General features: G+C 38.0%; 1 non-coding gene across 1 annotated transcript; it reads left to right on the forward strand.

The window, feature by feature from the left end:
* The first annotated feature begins 4,819 nt into the window (after window positions 1-4,819).
* On the forward strand, window positions 4,820-4,959 carry LOC111473840. The gene has a single exon (XR_002715780.1). It is a non-coding gene; the product is annotated as a small nucleolar RNA Z247 (small nucleolar RNA).
* The last annotated feature ends 2,328 nt before the right edge of the window (window positions 4,960-7,287 follow it).

The following is a 7,287-nucleotide window of genomic DNA, read 5'->3' on the forward strand; positions in this document are numbered from 1 at the left end:
TTTTTAAAATTTCAATGTATACTGAATTAGAGGAAATACTTTTACACATGAATTTTGATTTTTAATTTTTGCGGGGATACTTAGTTGGGACTGAATATCTGAAGGTTACATGTTTAATACACGTTCACCGCACTTGGTTTATGTTGCATAAGTTCATTAAGTTGCATAAATTTATTCAATCTAAAATTAGTCATTATTTCTTTTTAAAATATAATGAATTAGCGGAAATACCTTTACTTATGATTTTTTTTTCAAGTATTAGCGAGGATAACTCAGTTTGAAAGTGTCTGACTGAAAATCTAAAGGTCATGTGTTCAATCCACCTTCTTCACCGCACCTGATTCAAGTCACATAACTTGACTCCTAACTATTCAATTTAAAATTAGTGATTATTTCTTTTTAAAAATATTAATGAATTAGCTAAATACATTTGCTAATGAGTTTTCATTCAAGGTCACGTGTTTGATCCACGTTCACTGCACCTGATTCAAGTGATTATTTCTTTTTAAAATATCAATGAATTACCTAAATACCTTTGCTAATGAGTTTTCATTCAAGGTCACGTGTTTGATCCACGTTCACCGCACCTGATTCAAGTTGACTAAGTTGCGTAACCTGACTATTCAATCTAAAATTAGTGATTATTTTTTTTTAAAATCTCAATGAAGTAGTGAAAATATCTTTACCGATGAATTTTTATTTTTAATGTTACCGGGGATAGCTCAGTTTGGAGAGCGTCAGTAAAGATCTGAAAACCATGTGTTTGATTCACTTTCACTGCACCTAATTCAAGTTGACTAACTTGCATAACCCGAATATTCAATTTAAAATTAGTGATTATTTCTTTTTAAAATTACTTTACTATTTAATCTAAATTTAGTGATTATTTCTTTTTAAAATTCCAGAATTTTCATTTTCAATGTTACAAGGGATAGCTTAGTTGGGAGAGCGTACTATTGAAGATTTGAAGGTCACGTGTTCGTTCGTTCGACCTTTACGACACCTGATTCAAGTAGTATAACTTAGTATCTTAATTTAGAGATGATTTCGTTTTAAAATTTCAATGAATTAGCGTAAATAATTTTACTGATGAATTATTTATTTGACTAAAGATAATTCATTATTTGACCATAAATGCACTATAAGACATTTAGTAAAACATTTAGTAAAATGTGGATTCCTAATTCTTTATTTGACTGTAAATGCACTATAAGACATTTAGTAAAATGACTCATTTTATTGCATGGAATAATAAAATTGATCTTCCCGTAGAATTGTCAATATATTCTACTTTTAATGTTGCTAAGTTGAGTTCTTTTGATATAGGTGATGATTTTTTATGATTCGAGGACGAATCCTGAAGAGGGGGATGATGATAAGAATCACGGTGTACATTCTACTTTCAATGTTGCTGAGTTGAGTTCTTTTGATGTAGGTGATGATTTTTCTAATTCGAGGACGAATCCTTTTGAAGAGGGGGATGATGATAAGAATCACTGTGTTCCAACTGAACCTATTACACAACCCAAGGCCAAGAAGATTCAACAAGCATTCATACTTCATCTACAAAATTGGATAGGCTAGATTCAACCATCATTTCATGTGTTACAATCTGAATCGTTTGAGTCAAGACCATTTGGAGATTCAAAAGTAAATATTTGCACAGTTGAAGTAGCGGATGAAGTTGCAAGCATCATTTCATGAGTGGTTAGAAAACTTTATTTATTATTTTAATTTCATAAAGTTTGTAATGCTCAAATTGGCTTCGTCTTCTGTGGAGATTTAAAAGGATCGAGATTAAATCACGGTCACTAACTTCTTTTGTGGGGAGACTATAAATACCCACAAATTATTATGTAAAAGCATATTTGTGATCAATGAAATTGATCTCTCAAGTTGAGACGTTCCCCCTTATAGAAATGTGAGCATATCTTTGTCGTTTCTAAGTTTCATGCAATTCTTGTGGTAGATTGCATCTGATTAATTTAATCAAGCCTTGATCAAGTTTGATTTGGAGTGACTCAATTTAGAAAAAGGTTCAAAATCTTGCTTCTCATGGTTGGATCTCATAATCTAATTCTAGCTTTTATATCTTGGTTGATCCAAATTTTGTATAAGAAGGTGGTAATTTCTTTAATACAAGGGTTCTTGCTTCTACAAAAGCTTGGCTCGTTGGGCTGAAGATTATGGTTGGTCTATCATCCTTCAACGAGATCTTCTATCCCCATGACTTGCTCTGATGCTGTCGTTCTTCTAATGCCGATGACACGTCCAGTTGTCGAGATTGGTAATGAGAGTTTGTAACCCATCCATTGAGGTTCTTGGAATGATTCTATAGCTTATCATTTTCATGTTGGGAGTTGGATCGTGGGTCTTGGGCGAAGGAATCCTTGGTTTACCGCCCTTCGAGTTGAAGGAAGTGTCATAAGGCTCATTTTTTTCCAATTTTTTTTCAATTTTATTGATTTTATTTCAATTTTGTCAAACTCACTTGGGTGCTCATCTCAATCATTTCAGCCTTATTGGCATTCAATAAGAGAGTCCTTGAAAATAACCGGTAACTGTTCAACTAAATTATCACATTAACAATTTAAATCAAATAAAGTAACATTAACCATTTGAATTACCTCAACCCCACTTGTTGAACTTGACGAAATGTCTACAACATAACACTAACAAAGGTACAAAGTAACACAAATAAACGTACAAAGTACACAAATAAACGTTCAAAGTAACATTAACAAAGGTACAAAGTTCATAAAAAACTTTTTAATCTAAAATACCATTGACCTTGACTATTATAGTGCCTTTCAAACGTAGGTAAAGTTTAAATTCGGGTCTTCTTGTCAAACTCACTTGGGTGCTAATCTCAACCATGATGGCGTTCAACAAGAGAGACCACGAAAATAGTCCGATTATCGCATTAACCATTTGAATCACCTCAACCCAGTAGTTGAAATTGAACCAAATATATATAATATAACTCTAACAAAGGTACGAAGTTCATAAAAGTTGTTTAATCAAAGATAGAAACTGTAAAATAAGATGAAATAAGAAAATAATATTCCATTGCCGATAATCAAACCCAGGCCTGCTGGGTGAAAGCCAAATATCCTGACCGCTGGACAACAATGAATTTTTGGTGTAGATGTCCTGAAGTCTTTTGTCAGATCGCTAAAGAGTTTTAGCATGATCTTTTGCTTAATGTCTAACTCTTCGACACGTCCTTCCCTGTGCGTGTTAGAGTTCTTAGAACTACCGCGACGTTTCGAGCTGTTTGATTGTGTGGCTCTTTCTTCAAAAGAGTCAACATCAAATGTTAGGTCTTTGATTGGCAACCCATCTAGGGGAGCGTCAATTGCATCGATTCCATCAACGATCTTCCAATGAGTTTATGGTTCATGACCCATTTTTTATACCATTTACCTTCGAGCACTACCATAGTTTTACATCGTCCATGAGATGCATTGCGGCTAATGTAACTCTCAGGTCATATGAGAAAGCTCCTGTAGCCCTCAACTCTTAGGTCTTATGATAGAGTTCTTAGAGCTACCACGACATTTCGAGGTGTTCGATCGTTTGGTTTTTTCTTCAAAAGAGTCAACATCAAACGTAAGGTCTTTAATTGGCAACCCATCCAGGGGAGCTTCGAATGCATCGATTCCATCAACGGTCTTCCCATGAGTTTATGATGCATGACCCATTTTTTATATCATCATCCTTCGAACGCCAACGTCCATGAGATGCATTGTGGCCAACGTTACTCTTAGATCCTATGAGCAAGTTCCTGTAACCTTCGAATATTGTTCTACGTCAAAAATAAAGTTATTTAATTCCTTAGCATCCCGAATCCCATTTAAGAGTGTGTTTTTGGATTTAGAGTTTGTTGCCCAACATGAGCTTGGCTTGGGGTGTGGTTCTCTACGACCCTGCTTGTCAAACTCACTCGGGTGCACATCTCAGTCATCTCAGCCATGATGGCGTTCAACAAAAGAGACCTTAAAAATGACTGGATTATCACATCAACCATTTGAATCCCCTCAACCTTGTTAAACGTAGTATAAATCATATCGGTATATAGTAAGATAATCTAGTGGTTTACTAGTTTGTTACCAAATCTATGTTTTACTGATTTGTTAATAAATATATGATTTTATGGTTTGTTACTAAATCTATGATTTAGAATGTAATCTTCATTATACACATCTATAAATACATGAGGTCGTGACCCTAGGTGAGGTCATTGTGCCATTCAACTTAACATGGTATCAGAGCTAACGTTTATTTTTTAAATGTCTACCATATCTTCTTCCTCCTCCCCATCTACCATCTCCAATACCATCTCAACTACCATGGCGACCTTTGGCCCAATCTCTCTACACCATGCTATCACAATTCGTCTAACCAAAAATAACTTCATCATATGGCACGCCCAGCTCCTCCCCTACCTACGGAGTACGAAGCTTATGGGCTACCTTGATGGCACGAATGCCGCACCTGCCAAGCTGGTCCCTTCCTCAACTGTTGCTGGTGCTGAGCTGGTCTCTAATCCTGCCTATATCAGTGGTATGATCAGGATCAATAGGTCCTTAGTGGCCTTCTCTCCTCCATGTCTGACGAGATTCTTCACGATGTAGTTGCTGCTACTACGTCCAAGGAGGCGTGGGATACTCTACAGCGGATATTTTTGTCGTCAACTCGTGCTCGCACTACTTATATTCGTGTTGAGCTCGCCACGTCCAAGAAAAGAGATCAATCTGCTGCAAATTATTTTTGCAAGATCAAAGGGCTGGCCACCGAGCTGGCTGCCACCGACTCTGCCTTGCAGGATGATGATGTGATCGCGTATCTTCTCGCTTGTCTTGGCTCTGACTAGGATCCCTTCGTCACCTCAATGACTACCAAGAGTGAAGCCCTCACGCTTGATGATGCGTTTGCACATCTAATGACGTTTGAAGCTCGCCAACTACAACACCAGGCTGAACTTCAGTTAAATCCGGGATCTTTTGCCAATTGTACTGGTCGTGCTGAACTTCAGTTAAATCTTGGATCTTCTGCCAATTATGTTGGTCGTGGTGGTCAGCAGAAGAATCGTGGGCATAGGGATCGTGGTCGTGGTCGTTCTCAAGGTTATGCACCCTCTCGTCCTGCTGGTGATCGTCGTGACCCTTCTACTTGTCCTTCCTGCCAGATCTGCGACAAAGTGGGGCATACTGCTATCCGCTGCTGGCATAGGATGGATGAGTCCTATCAAGATGAACCTTCTTCTACTCCAACTACGGTACTGTCGGCTACTTCCTCTTACAAGATTGACACAAATTGGTACAGTGACACAGGCGCGACGGATCATATCACCAGTGACATGGATCGTCTTGCTGTGCGTGAATGCTATCATGGAGGTGAACAAGTTAAAGTTGGCAATGGAGCATGTTTGCGTGTTTTGCATGCTTGTCATTCTCTAATTAATACTGCTACTCGTCCTCTTGCATTGTGTAATATTTTGCATGTGCCTGAAATTTCCAAACATCTTCTTTCCGTTCATAAATTTTCTCGTGATAATAACGTATTTTTTGAATTCCATCCTTGACATTTTTCTATTAAGGATCGACGGTCAAGGAAAAGTCTCCTAGATGGGAGGTGTAAATTTGGTCTTTATCCTGTTAAGCCATCCGATGTCGATGATCTCAAGCATGCCTTGGTGAGCAGATCTACTACTCATGCCCAATGGCATGCACATCTTGGACATCCTTCATCTCAAGTAGTAAAATCAATTTTGCGTCTCAATAATATTCTGTGTGCTAGTGAGTCATCTTTGTCAATTTGTAATGCGTGTCAATCAGCAAAAAGTCATCAGTTACCATATACTAGTTCTTCCCATAGGTCTTCGTCATCTTTGGAACTTATTTTTTCGGATGTTTTGGGCCCTGCACCTCCATCTATTGGGGGTTTTAAATATTATATTAGCTTGATTGATGATTTCAGTAAATTTTCATGGATTTATTTGATGCATGATCGTACAAAAGCTCCTCGTATATTTTTGCAATTCCAAGCTCATCTTGAGCGCCTTCTAGATACTAAAATCAAGCGGGTCAATCTGATTGGGGTGGGGAATATCTAAAAATTCATAACACATTTTTTCGTTCCCTTGGAATTGCTCATCATGTTTCGTGCCCTCACACACGCCAACAAAATGGGTCTACTGAACGCAAGTACCGTCATATTGTTGAAACTGGCCTACCCCCTTAGAGCATCTTTTTCATACCCTAGCAAATTACTCCTTATTACAAAAATTTTGGTGTGCTTGTTGGCCTCATCTCCGTCCTTATAACAAACAAAAGCTCTCTTTTTTATCAAAAGAATGTGTTTTTCTAGGCTACAGTTCTTTACATAAAAGGGTATAAGTGTCTTGACACCGAATCTGGTCGTGTCAATATGTCTAGAGACGTCATATTTGATGAAAATGTTTTTCCATTCAAGAGAGCTCCACCTAATTCTTCCCCAATCATTTGGGTAATAGCAGTACTAATTTAGAGAATGATCACATGCATATGTCTGTGCCTACTAACTCTTTGGATGCAAAAAATTTGGTGTCTACATCAGCTTCGGAATTGCCGCAGCAATCCTCCGTGTCGCTGCCATGCAAATCGGCGTTGGTTGTTCCGCCAATAATTGAGGCCTCGGCTCCTCCGCCAGCAGATGATATTGCACAATGCCTGGTCAAATCCTTGAACGATGGTTAACCAACTACTGTAGCATCGGTTGCTCCTCTCGCAACGGCTGATACGACTGTCCCCTCAAATGTGGATCCTGCACCTACTACTCATCCGTATAGTACTCGATTGAAGCACAATATCAAGAAACCCAAGGTGCGTAGAGATGGAACAATAACATATTTTGTAATTCGGTCTTCTGCCTCTGAATCTACTTCACATATTACTGCTATGGAGCATCCCCTCTGGCGTCAGGAAATGAATGATAAATTTCAGGCACTTCAAAAAAATAAGACATGACACTTAGTTCCTCCTCGTGCTGGTCTTAACATTATTGATTGCAAATGAGTTTTCAAACTCAAGTAAAAGCCAGATGGCTCTATTGATCGCTACAAAGCACGCCTGGTTGCTAAATGTTTTAAACAGCAGTATGGCGTTGATTATGATGATACCTTTAGTCCAATTGTTAAGCCCACTACCATTCGGCTCTTATTGTCTCTTGCTATTTCTCGTGGTTGGGCTATTCGGCAGATTGATACTCAAAATTCTTTTCTTCATGGCTTTCTTAATGAAGATA

The sequence above is a fragment of the Cucurbita maxima genome, unplaced genomic scaffold (assembly GCF_002738345.1).
Source record: "Cucurbita maxima cultivar Rimu unplaced genomic scaffold, Cmax_1.0 Cma_Scf00172, whole genome shotgun sequence".
NCBI classification, from domain to species: domain Eukaryota; kingdom Viridiplantae; phylum Streptophyta; class Magnoliopsida; order Cucurbitales; family Cucurbitaceae; genus Cucurbita; species Cucurbita maxima.